At 44.3% G+C, this 13,250-nt stretch overlaps 1 protein-coding gene across 2 annotated transcripts in view; it reads right to left on the bottom strand.

Moving 5' to 3' along the window:
• mid1 (midline 1) overlaps window positions 1-13,250 on the bottom strand; it is a 290,576-nt gene that overhangs the window by 201,280 nt on the left and 76,046 nt on the right. Inside the window, exon 1 of one of the 2 annotated variants that reach the window (XM_033032776.1) lies at window positions 12,245-12,326. The exons of the other annotated variant lie outside the window; for it this stretch is intronic. The gene's annotated coding sequence lies outside the window, so the exon portion shown is untranslated. Of the gene's footprint in view, window positions 1-12,244; window positions 12,327-13,250 lie in introns of those variants that run through there. 2 annotated transcript variants of the gene reach the window in all.

Here is a 13,250-nt window from a genome sequence, read left to right as displayed (position 1 = left end):
AAATATTAAGTAAAAGCCCACCCTCCCTATTATATCAGTTTGGAGGTGGAATACTGTCATCCACACCCTTCCACCTATGCACTTCTAAGGGCAACACAGTGGTGGAAGCGGTAGAGTTGCTGCCTTACAATGCCAGAGACCCCAGTTCAATCCTAACTATGGTTCGATCCTGACTACGCGTGCTGTCTGTATGGAGTTTGTACAATCTCTCTCTGACCGCGTGGGTTTTCTCCAGGTGCTCCGATTTCCCCCCACACTCCGAAGACGTACAGGTTTGTAGGTTAATTGGCTCCTGTAAATTGTAAATTGTCCCTAGTATGTGGAATAGTGCTTGTACGGTTGGTTGGCATGGATTCAGTGGGCCGAAGGATCTGTTTTCACGCTGTATCTCTAAACTAAATTAAGCGTTGTCCAAGTTGTAGACAATAGTGTCTAAAGACTATTGGATTTTTGGCATAAAGCCTGCAAAGAGGTTGAGTGTTTTGGCTCTTTTAGTAAGCAGCCTTTAAATTATCCGACAGAATGCTGCAGAGATCAACGCCAAAAATATTGCTGGCCACACAACTGCAGGCAATGGGGCTTAGCTGATGCCTCTCTGCTGCTGCAGCCCTCATCCTGCCTAACTCATCCATGCCATCCAAGATGCCCATGTATACTTGTTTCATTTGCTTGTATTTGGCCTGTCTCCCTCCGAACCTTTCCTATCCTATCTATATACCTGGCAATATACCTTTTAAAAATTGTTATTGTACCTGCCTTTCGCACTTCCTCTGATGGCTCATTCCACATAGGTATCACCCTCTGTGTGAAAAGGTTGCCCCCTCAGGTTCCCATTAAATGTTTCTGCTCTCACCTTCAACCCAAGACCTCTAGTTCTTGATTATCATCCACCTTTAAATCTCTGTAACAGAATGCTTACAGGAAAGTGATGTGGATGAGTAAGGGTTGGCAAGGAACCCGTTGGCATTGGCTGTTCCATGGGAACAAAATAAAAATAATGAGCTGGATTTATATTGAGCTCTTGTGACCTCAGGACATCCCAAACATCTTACAACCATTGGAATAACTAAAAGTGTAGTTACTGTTGCAATAGAGTCATGGAGTGATACAGTGTGGAAACAGACCCTTCGGCCCAACTTGCACACATGGGCCAACATGTCCCAGCTACACTAGTCCCACCTACCCGCGCTTGGTCCATAACCTTCCAAACCTGTCCTATCCATGTACCTGTCTAACTGTTTCTTGAATGTAGGAAAGGCCATTGTTAAATTGTGCGCAGCGGGATCCTACCAATGACACTTTTTTTCTCGTGGTGAGAATGTGGAAATAGCGGAAGGGAAACAGCATGGGGGAAGGCTTGATATGAGCACTGCAGACAACAGTAGTTCAATACCTAGATAGATTGTGAGCCTCTTTAATCTGAACAGTGACTGCTATTTAAATTCACAGGGAACCAGTATTTCCTCCCCGTGCTTCCCCCCGAAACCACGCTATTTACAGGGCCAGCACTCAAACTATACCTCTTGTTTTCTCTCAGATCTGTGACCTCCAGCACCCCACTTGCATCTAGACTGCATTACACATGGGGGTCAATAGACAATAGGTGCAGGAGTATGCCATTCGGCCCTTCGAGCCAGCACCACCATTCAATGTGATCATGGCTGATCATCCCCAATCAGTACCCCGTTCCTGCCTTCTCCCCATATTCCCTGACTCCGCTATTATTAAGAGCCCTATCTAGTTCTCGCTTGAAAGCATCCAGAGAACCTGCCTCCACCGCCCTCTGAGGCAGAGAATTCCACAGGCTCACCAATCTCTGTGAGAAAAAGTGTTTCCTCGTCTCCGTTCTAAATAGCTTACTCCTTATTCTTAAACTGTGGCCCCTGGTTCTGGACTCCCCCAACATCGGGAACGTGTTTCCTGCCTCTACCGTGTCCAAACCCTTAACAATCTTATATGTTTCAATGAGATACCCTCTCATCCTTCTAAACTCCAGAGTGTACAAGCCCAGCTGCTCCATTCTCTCAGCATATGACAGTCCTGCAATCCAGTGACCCCCAGATCCATATTGTACTTCCCCTTTTCCCAACTTGACACCATTTAGATAGTAATCTGCCTTCCTGTTTTTGCTACCAAAGTGGATAGCCTCACATTTATCCGCATTAAACTTCATCTGCCATGCATCTGCACACTCCTCCACCCTGTCCAAGTCACCCTGCATTCTCATAGCATCCTCCACACAGTTCACACTGCCACCCAGCTTTGTGTCATCTGCAAATTTGCTAGTGTTACTTTGAATCCCTTCATCCAAATCATTGATAATATTGTAAATAGCTGCGGTCCCAGCACTGAGCCTTGCGGTACCCCACTAGTCACTGCCTGCCATTCTGAAAGGGACCCATTAACCCCTACTCTTTGTTTCCTGTCTGCCAACCACTTCTCTATCCACGTCAGCACTCTACCCCCAATATCATGTGCCCTAATTTTGCCCACTAATCTCCTATGTGGGACCTTATCAAATGCTTTCTGAAAGTCCAGGTACACTACATCCACTGGCTCTCCCTTGTCCATTTTCCTAGTTACATCTTCAAAAAATTCCAGAAGATTAGTCAAGCATGATTTCCCCTTCGTAAATCCATGCTGACTCGGACTAGTCTATAATTCCTTGTTTTCTCTCTCCCTTCTTTCTTAAAAAGTTGGATAACATTAACTACCCTCCAATCCACAGGAACTGATCTTGAGTCTATAGAACATTGGAAAATTATCACCAATGCATCCACGATTTCTAGATCCACTTCCTTAAGTACCCTGGTCAGGGTCACCTTCACTCTCAGGTTACAAGCCTCAGCATCATTTCAGGCTGCTGCTGCTGTTGCTGCTGCTGTTGTTCTCTGCCACATCTCACCGCTGCTGCTATGGTGAGTCTAACTAACCCAACTCTCTACTCTATTCAATGATTTTCACTCTTCATTCTCGACGTGCTCTCCCCCCCCCCCCCCCCCCCCCCCCCCCCCCCCCCCTGCCGGGTCCCCCATCGTTCTTGGCCCCCCTCCCCACCAGATCCTTCTTTGTTCTCGATGGTCCCGCCGGTCCCCTTTCATTCTCGGAGGCCCCCCGCTGGGTCCCCACCTTCATTCTCGGCGACCACCCTGCCGAGTCCCCTTTCGTTCTCGATGGACTCCCTAGGACAGGAGACTCTGTCAACTCCCCATTCAGCTAACAGCAGCGTATGGAGATGGAGATTTACCTGCTCTGCAGACTTCCCCAAAGACTCATGTTCAGAGACTGCTGAGCAACCTTCTGCCAGAAGTGTCTGGCTGTAGCTCTGCAGGAACCTTCTGCACCTTCTTGCACAAAAGACATGCCTCCTACTGGCACAATTCAGCTCCCTCCGATACCCTGGGAGTAAACTCCCACTCAACTCTAGTAGTAACATCCTTTTATAGGAAGACCCCTGTAACAGCTGACCACAGACATTGTACCTGTTGTGGGAACCTGCAATAGATCATTAGAGAAGGCCATGCTAAACTTGACACATCATGATGTTATACAACCAAAGCTGACAACACTGTTCTGTAATGCTCAACCTTTACAGAGCTTTTGTAAAGAGTGTGTGTTGTGTTTACAGGCCTGTTATGCAGCTCAAGTAAGAAATTCATTATCGGTACATATGACAATTAATTTCATTTCTTTCATGAGATAGGTGCATTGCAGGCAAGGCCACATTTATTGGTAATTTGCAATTATCCTTGAAGTGAATGACAATAAAGGCTACTTTGACTTTTGACTTTGACTCATTGCAGAAGGAATTAACATTCATTCGCATTGCTGCAAGCTTGAAGATAAGCTGTGCAAAAGGATAAAATGGGAGATTTCACGCTCAGAAGACACGTGTCTTGTCATTTTACCAAGATATAAGTTTAGTGTTCAAGTGGGTAATTCAGTGTTAAACAGCGTCTACAAGCTGGCTTGCTGTGCACCATCTTTATTAGCACATTATAAATTGCTATATTGTTGTTTCTGTCTGCTCCTGTCCAACTGAATTCATTTCCACATACCTCAACTCCATCCTATCCCCCCTGGCCAATCCCTCCTGACCTATGTCCAAGACACCTCACACGCCCTTTAGCTCTTCAATGATTTCCATTTCCCAGGCCACCACTTCCTCATCTTTACTATGTATGTTCGGTCATTCTACACCTCCACTCCCCACCAGGAAGGTCTTAAAGCACCTCCGTTTCTTCCTCGACTGCAGAACCAGCCAATTCCCCTCTACCAACACTCTCTTCCGCCTTAATCTTAACAACATCTCCTTCGACTGCTCCCACTTCCTCCAAATCCAAGGCTCACCATGGGCACTTGCATTGGCCCCAGCTATGCCTGCCTCTTTGTAGGTTACATGGAACAATTCCTGTTCCAGGCGTACAATTGGCCCTATTCCCAAACTCTATTTCCGCTACATTGACGATTGCATCGAGGCTACCTCCTGCACTCGGGCAAAACTCACCGATTTAATTAACTTTACGACTAATTTCCATCCTCACTCAAATTCACTTGGACCATCTCCGACATCTTCCAATCTTTTCTTGATCTCATCGTCTGCATCACAGGAGATAGACTATCAACTGACATCTATTATAAACCTACAGACTCCCACAGCTATCTTGACTACACTTTTTCCCACCCTGCCTCCTGCAAAGACTCTACTCCCAATTCCTCCGTCAATGCTGTATCTGCGCCCAAGATGAGGTGTTGCATACCATGACATCCGCGATATCCTCATTCTTTAGGGAATGGGGATTCCCTTCTTCCATCATAGATGAGGCCCTCATAGGGGTCTCCTCAGTATGCTACAGCTCCACTTTGCTCCCCTTCACCCCAGTCGCAACAGGGACAGAATCCCCCTAGTCCTCACCCATCATATACAGTACATAATCCTCCAACATTTTCGCTACCTCCAACGGGATCCAAGCCACATTTTCCCTACTCCACCCCTTTCCGCTTTCCGCAGAGACCGTTCCCTCTGCAACGCCCTGGTTAACTCATCCCTTCCCACCCAAACCATCCTCTCCCCAGGTACATTCCCCTGCAACCGCATAAGATGCAACACCTGTTCCTATACCTCTTCCATCGACTTCGTCCAAGGACCCTAACGGTCCTTTCAGGTGAGGTAGAGGTTCACCTGCACCTCCTCCAACCTCACCTACTGTATCCGCTGTTCCAGGTGTATACTCTTATATATCAGCGAGATCACACGGAGGCTTGGCAATCATTTTGCTGAACACTTCCGCTCAGTCCGCATAGACTATGTGATCTCCCGTTGCTAAACACTTTAACTCCCCCTCCCATTCCCACACTGACCATTCTGTCCACTCCACTGTCAGAATGAAGCCCAACGCAAATTGGAGGAACAGTACCTCATATTACACTTAGACAGCAGTATGAATATTGACCTCAAACTTCAAGTAACCCTTCCTATCCCTCTCTCTCCATCCCTCCCCCATCCTAGTTCTCTGACTAGTTTGGCTGTCCTCCTGATTAAATTAAATTATTGTATGCCTCGTCGTCACCTTCCCCTCAGGTAACAATAATCTATTCTACATTTTCCTTGACCTTTGTCCCCTTTAATGTCCCTTTTCACACCTTACCCATCCATATCTCTATCTCCCACTCCCGACTCTCAGTCTGAAGAAGGGTCTCAACCCAAAATGTCACCCGTTCCTTCTACACAGATATGCTGCCTGTCCCACTGAGTGAAAATGTTGTGTCTATATTGTTTGTTGGCGTCTTGAATTCCCTACCTTTCAACCAGGATGACATAATGCATTATATTAGACCCACCACTTCCTGTCGCAAGTGTGTGCTGGATATTTGTGGCCAAAGATGTGCATGGAATGACATAATCCACTGTGCCATGATCTTTCGGGGCATTGCCAGGATAAAGTGGACCATCATTTTCTGGGTGGGATGCAGTGTTGGCCACTCACAACATCCCTTCAAGGCATGTGCATGGTTTAAAGGGGCCCTCACACAGCTGACACTGTCCAAGGACCCTGACAGTCCTTTCAGGAGAGGCAGAGGTTCACTTGCAGCCTTCACTGGTTCACAGGAGTCTGTAGCAGGACTCACGGGTTTCTAGGGGCCTGTGCTTTTGAGCACAATGATGCTGGGTGATTTCATTGCCATTTCTCCAGTTAGACTGCAGGAGCTTCTGTGCTAGGGTAGCTGTCCTACCATCAGAGACTGCCCCGTCCTGCCAATGGATGTGATAGCTCGGGAGGAAGCACTCATATCCACAGACGTAAGCCAAGCAACTAGGAGAAAAAACTGAACACAGAGGCATGGGGCCACTCTCGGCCATGAAAAACCGGCCTGTATTTGAACATTTTCATTTTGTCTGCCTGCCTTCAGCACATTAAATATGTTCAAGACTTGATGGAATAATTGGCTTCACTCCATAAGAATAATGGCTAACTTTAAGTCTTTTGCATCTTCCTGAGACAGACACTATTGAACTTTGGGTAAATGTGAGTCCACAGAGCCAACCTTGCTGAACATGGACACAGCGGGATGTATGAGTGTGACCCTGTTCAATGTTTCAGGTCCAGGAGCATTTGCCGACCTAGAATGAGGAGTTTAGATGTGAAACATTCGCTGTTTCTCTTTCAACCGATGCTGCTCGTCATGCTGAGTATTTCCAGCATTTTCTATTTTTGATTCGGATTTCCAGCCTCCGCTGTTTTTGATTTTCATGTCCCTATTTGATATCATTGTATCAGGGTGGTGCTAACTCAAACATAGACTTGCAAAATAATAGGGTTAGCTCTAGAGCAGGTTGTCGGTTGTAGGGACTGGGAAAAGTGGGTTTGTGTTTTAAAACTGTGAAATTTCAGCTTGCATCAGTGGACGAAAGCTGAACAGAGCCCACTAAATGGATACACGTGACTGCTTTCCCTCCGCTTCCCTTAAACTAATTCACTTCACAGGCCATGAGGTACTGTTATTCCACACAAAATGATGTGTATTTTGCCCATTATTCAGCCTCCCTTGAAACCTTTATTGCTTCTTCCAGTTCGTGTTGCTTGGCAGAATATGTTGATAATTCCCGGGGTCTTTTACCTCACTGTCCCGCTGTTCTACGCACTCTTGGGTGCACTATCGACTGTATTGGAACAATCATTAATCAGACAATCCATGCTCTCCAACCGCCAACAGCCGTTGGTCATTACTGTGTAGCGGTGCCCCAGGTGAAATTTGATTGGTATAGAGGATCTTAATTAATTGCCTTGCCTATCCCAATTAGTCAAATCAGCCTGCACAACTGATGTGAAAAGTTCACTGTTTCCCTGTCTGACCCCACACACATTATTAACTGCCCCTGGGCTTGGTAATTTCCACCGCATCTCGGGTATGTTTTGATAATAGTGATGTTTGATAAATCTCCACTAATTGCCGCTTTTGACTCTATCTGACTTTCGACAGACAAATGTAAATGAGCAAATCATTTGTCTTTTACGGTTCAGTGGTTGAAACTCTTTTATTGCTGGGACATTGACAAAGAATTCTGCCACCCTCAAATAAACATTACTCAGAACTACATCGGAAATCAGTTCATGGTGTATTTCCAGCCCCTAGTCACTGGGAAATTGATTATCCAGCTTCTTACCAGGCAAGGGGAGGCTAATTAAAAGATTGAAGAAGGAAATAAAGGATTGAATCATTCCATAATTTCAGGTTCAATCTTGTAAAGATAATAGAGGAGGAAGAGAGATAAAGCATGAGCGGAGAATGGTGAAAGTTCATAAGAATGTTCTCCCACAAGCCATATACAAGCTGATAGGTAGATTAATTTGCTGCTGTAAATTGGTGGGATTGGTGCTTTAATGGTCATGTGGCATTGCCTTGAAAGCTGGCATACACTTGATGGGCTCAATGGCATGAGACATATGAGAGTCACGATGAGATGCCATTATTTGTGTAGCAACTCAGGAATTTTCGAGGCAAGAAAGTAAGCCAGCAGTAATTTAAACATAAGCCCATAGCTAAACTCTTCATGGAGCTTGCTACTGTCAACAGACTGGGATTAAATCTAGTGGATCAAAGATACTGCTTCATAAATTCATGTATTAGGAGCAGAATTAGGTCATTCAGCCCATTGAGTCTACACCGCCATTCAATCATGGCTGATCTATCTTTCCCTTTCAACCCCATTCTCTTGCCTTCTCCCCGTAACCCCTGTCACCCATACTAATAAAGAATCTATCAATCTCCACTATAAAAATATCCATTGACTTGGCCTCCACAACCTTCTGTGGCAATGAATTCCACAGATTCACCACCCTCTGACTCTGACTTCTCTGTGGGAACTTGCTGTCTGCAGATTGATGTCCCCAAATTATAACAATATACTTAATTGGCTGAAAGCTGCCATGGTTCATATTCATTTTGGAAAAGAGGTACATAGATGCAAATTGTTCCATCATTTCCATGATTGTTCATTCTTGCTTTCTTTCCTTTCAGAAATCCGCTCTAAATTAATAATCCAGCCCATGTTTTGGGGAAAACTGCAGACAGTTCAGTGGGCTTGCTGGGGTCTGTCTTCAGCAGGCAAGTGTCACAGAGGAGCTGGGTTTGCCACTGTGGAGCTGTATTTATCATCAGGTTCCCTTTGGTTTTCCCCTTCTGTCTGGTGCTCACCGAGGCAGCAGCTGTGAGGTGCTGTTTTTAATGATCACCTCAATAAGGTTACAGTTGAATGGGCTCAGCTCCCCCAACATAAGCAATAGGATGCGCATTTCAAACCATTTCCTCAGGGACGGTTCAGCCTCTTCAGCGCCATAGTCAAGGAACTGCAATCTGTTTTCAAGCTACCCCATCCAAAAAGCACAGTGCCAACGTTGATTAACTTATCGATAAAAGTATTTCTAAATCAGTTCGGTCTCATAACTCATTCTGCAAAAGTTAACAAAGTCAGGGGATTACAGAGACATTACCACTCTGTGATGCTGTCTTTTGCGATGTTAAATTGATCCCCCGTCTACTTTGATTCAGAATTTCCCACAATACTATTCAAATGGCAGAAGAGTTCTATTGTCTTTCATAATATTTATTTTTAAATTAATACCTTTCAAATTAAATATTATTATACAGTTATCACACTGCTATCCATCTATGCAAAACACAGTTTTAATGAAGACATCCAACCAAAAACTCTGTTTCGTTATTCACAGAAGGTGGATAACTAGGTGTTTTCCGTTTATATTACAGATTTCCAGCATCTGCAATTTTGATGAGTTATTGTTATTCTGGTCATTATTTATCCTTCTGCCAACATCACTGAAATCAGGTTACATGCTCAATATTAATTATCGGGCAGGTCAAGCAAGGCACATCCCCTCTGACATTGAGGAGGAAGAATATAATGCGGACCGAGCGGAGGTTTTCGGCGAAATGATCGCCAAGCCTACGCTTGGTCTCACCAATGTAGATCAGCTGACATCTAGAGCAGCGGATGCAATAGATGAGGTTGGAGGAGATGCAGGTGAACCTCTGTCGCACCTGGAACGATTGCTTGGGTCCTTGAATGGAGTCGAGGGGGGAGGTAAAGCGACAAGTGTAGCGGAATATAATGCAGACCTGATCTCCCTGTGGCTCACAAAGTCCAAAACCTCACACTTGTTCAGATTAAATTCCATCTGCTATTTCTCTGCACTACTGTATTTCCTGCCGTATCCTTTGACAACCTTATTTACGATCCACAACGTCATCAATTTTCTTGTCTGCAAACTATTATCTACTCTATCTATGCCTCTGATACTTTTGCTCACCTCTATCACTCACTCCTCATCTCCTCTGCTCCAAGGAAAACTAGTACAGCCTAACCAGGCTGTTTCCTCATAAGTGAAAAGCATCATCCAGATAAATCTCCCCTCCACCCTCTCCAGTGCAATCATATCCTTCCTATTGTGTGAGGACAAACTGCACATGGTACTCTAATTAGTACTCCATATCAGTAGCTCCATAGTACTCCAGAATTATAATTATGTTTAGTAACCTCTCTGGTCTTATGTACCATGCCCCAGCTATTGAAACTCTTTACATCTTCATACCTCATCTACATGTGCTGCCAGTTTCAGGGATCCATGCACTTGTACACTAAGATCTAAGGTCCCTTTGTTCCTCAATAACTTCTAAACCTCTATCATTCATTGTTCCTGCTCTTTTCTTTTCCTCACTTAAGTGGAAGAGAGCATTGATTGAATGCTAATCAATCCTAATGCAAAGGGGCCACATTACTGAATCTGTGCAGGTCCTGCATAACTTCCCTGACTATTTGTCTGTTAAATAACTTGTAACTGAGTTTCCCAGTCTTCAATGAGCAAAGCTGGCAGTCTTATGTCATCTCTTCTTTGGTCTTTACAGTTCTGATTTAAAAAAATAAAGTCTTAAAGGTACAGGGCAATTCAGACACTTCCACAAAGTAAATTAAGCCAGCACAACCTCTTCGCAGACGAAGTGTGTCGGAAGGAACAGCAGGTGCTGGTTTACACCGAAGATAGACACAAAATGCTGGAGTGACTCAGTGGGATAGGCAGCATCTCTGGACAGAATCGGGTCGAGTCCCTTCTTCAGACTGAGAGTCACGGGAGGGGTAGACACAGAGATAAGGAAGGATAAGGTGTAAAAATAAGATCAAAAGAGATGCAGATTAAGGAAAATGGAGAATAGATCACCTAGGACAAGGTGACAAAAAGGCAAACAGAGATTAAATGTAATCAGGGTGATAGTCTGACTGGTCGGAGTACCTCTTAGCAGTTTTAGAATCTTTCAACCATAATAATGGATGTTTGATCAGTGACGAATGGGAAAGGTGAAATATTTCTTTAAGGTACATTGATGTACATATGAGTAGGTGGAGCTCAGCCTACACTCTCACAGGACGGTCATTTTAACAAGTCACGGACCTGAGAAAGGATTTAAGAGAGTCTCCCTGGCTATTTCAAATCTCTCTGTTAGAGTGCCACTGTCCCTTTAAACAGACAAAGGCTCGCTCAGTCCTGGGAAATAAATCTGTCCACTAAATAAAATGCAAGAAGTGCTAGAATGAGACACACAATAAATAATTTTAAGTTGATTTATTCTTCACCTTTCAGGAATAACAAACAGTATATATAGAACCTTGAAGAACATTATTCATTCAGAAGATTAATGTTTTTCCTCTGATGTTGTCATGAGATGAAATTGTTTAGCAAGCACTATACAGAGTATAAAGAACTCACAGAAGAGTAAATACCAAATCCCATCAGGAGAAGCTTGCATTATATTACAATGCCTCAAAATATAACAGATTTATTTCACTGTTCATTGTAGCCTGGGGAGGCATTGAGGATTTTAGTTTAGATTAGTTTAGTTCAGAGGTACAGCGCAGAAACAGGCCCTTCGGCTCACCGAGTCCGCACCGGCCAGTGATCCCCATATTCATTATCATTCAGTATGCATTATCCTACATACTAGGGACAATTTACAATTATTTTACCGGAGCCAAATTAACCTACAAACCTGTACGTCTTTGGACTGTGGGAGGAAACCGGAGTACCCGGAGAAAACCCACGCGGGCACGGGAGAACATGCAAACTCTATAGAGATAGCACCCGTAATCAGGATTGAATATGGGTCTCTGGCGCTGTAAGGCAGTAATTCCATCGCTGTGCCACAGAGCTGCCCCTAATTATTATATAATTAAAAGACAGCATCACCTTCTAAAAAGTGAACCGTACCTTTGTTCTGACTGTCATATTGTCACTGAGTTACACAAAGGAAACAAATACGACACAAAACCACAGCAAAGTATTCCACTAAAGTGCAGCAGGAAGCACTCAGCCAATAGTCTGGTCTTGAATAACAGCTTTACCTTTCCTTCATCAAATGGGAAATTCTGCATGTTACAATACAGTGCAAAGCTACAATGCTGATGCCCTGGCTCCTATTCTTAACTTGTAAACTGCTTGCTTTTGATTTTACCTGCATTGTTATGAACTTCTTATTCTGATATTGTTAGGCTGTGACAATCTTATTCACAGCAAACCTTCCTGAAGAAGCAGTGCCTTCTCCAGTGGACATTAAATCCACGCGACCGAGCAAGTACAACACAATGGACAAGGCTGCTCGAATCCATCACAGGAATGAAACCAGAAGTCACTGGACTTTATATATCACACATTGACCTTTCAGACAATCATCTTACCGGCTTTTAATCTGAACGCCGTTCCAGGCACTCTGCAAGATGGGGCAATACCAATCTGCTGTCAGGCACCTTAGGATGCGAAGACTATAGTGATCGCCACACTGTAGTAGTCTACATTCTAATCTCTTTCTCGCTCTCTTGGGAGAATGTGTGTGAGAGAGAGACTGAGACAGCGTGTACCACTAAATGACTTCAGCAGACGGGAGTCTCCCTGGGTTCTGCTGGAAATAGGCCACTGCTCATTAAACCTTTAGAAAGCTTTGGGAAACATATCCTATCTGGTCAGTGGGGCTGAATACTCAGGTTGCCAGGCACAAAGCTAATGTCTGCTGAAAGAAAATAACTCTCCACAAGCCAAAAATCAATCACTGGATAAAATCATACTCAGACACTCAGTGGCTGCCTGTTGTTTTTACTTCGTTTATCACACCACATATCCTAGTTTAAATTTTTGCCTACACGTACAGATTAATGGGTCGTGCTGAGGTGGAAATATCGGCTAGAGCACTCATTTCTACTCAAAACCAGGACTTGACATTTTATTCATCGAGGTCCCCCGATGCTGCAACCGCAGTGGTGACATGTTGATGGATGAGTTTCCAAATAGACAATTAAGGTCCCGACATCGCCAATTCCAGCTTCCGCATTCAATTCTCATCAAATCCGCACTGAGTGACCAGTGCTTTTTAAAATCAGACAATGAGAATTGAAGTGGCACGTATAAAGGGGCCCTGTACAATGCTGCATCTCTGACACATGAGCAAAGGTGAAGCATCAGTGTATTAAACCAACAGTGGTCCGCTTTGAAAAGGCTTCAAGACTTACTGACCTGTGTAAGGCTTTGAAAGAGCTAATAGCTGACCTCCAAAGTTTATGTGACCATCAGGAGACAACAACTTTAGTTAAGAATGAGAAGAGCTCATCTTTATCATTAGACCAGGTGCATAGTTGACAGGCTCAGAGAAATCCCTTGTTTGAATGGCAGTTTATGCAGTGAAAGCTGGTC

The sequence above is a fragment of the Amblyraja radiata genome, chromosome 14 (assembly GCF_010909765.2).
Source record: "Amblyraja radiata isolate CabotCenter1 chromosome 14, sAmbRad1.1.pri, whole genome shotgun sequence".
In the NCBI taxonomy this organism is placed as follows: Eukaryota; Metazoa; Chordata; class Chondrichthyes; order Rajiformes; family Rajidae; genus Amblyraja; species Amblyraja radiata.
Note: the sequence above shows the minus strand (reverse complement) of the source record. Positions and strands in the feature narration are given on the sequence as shown.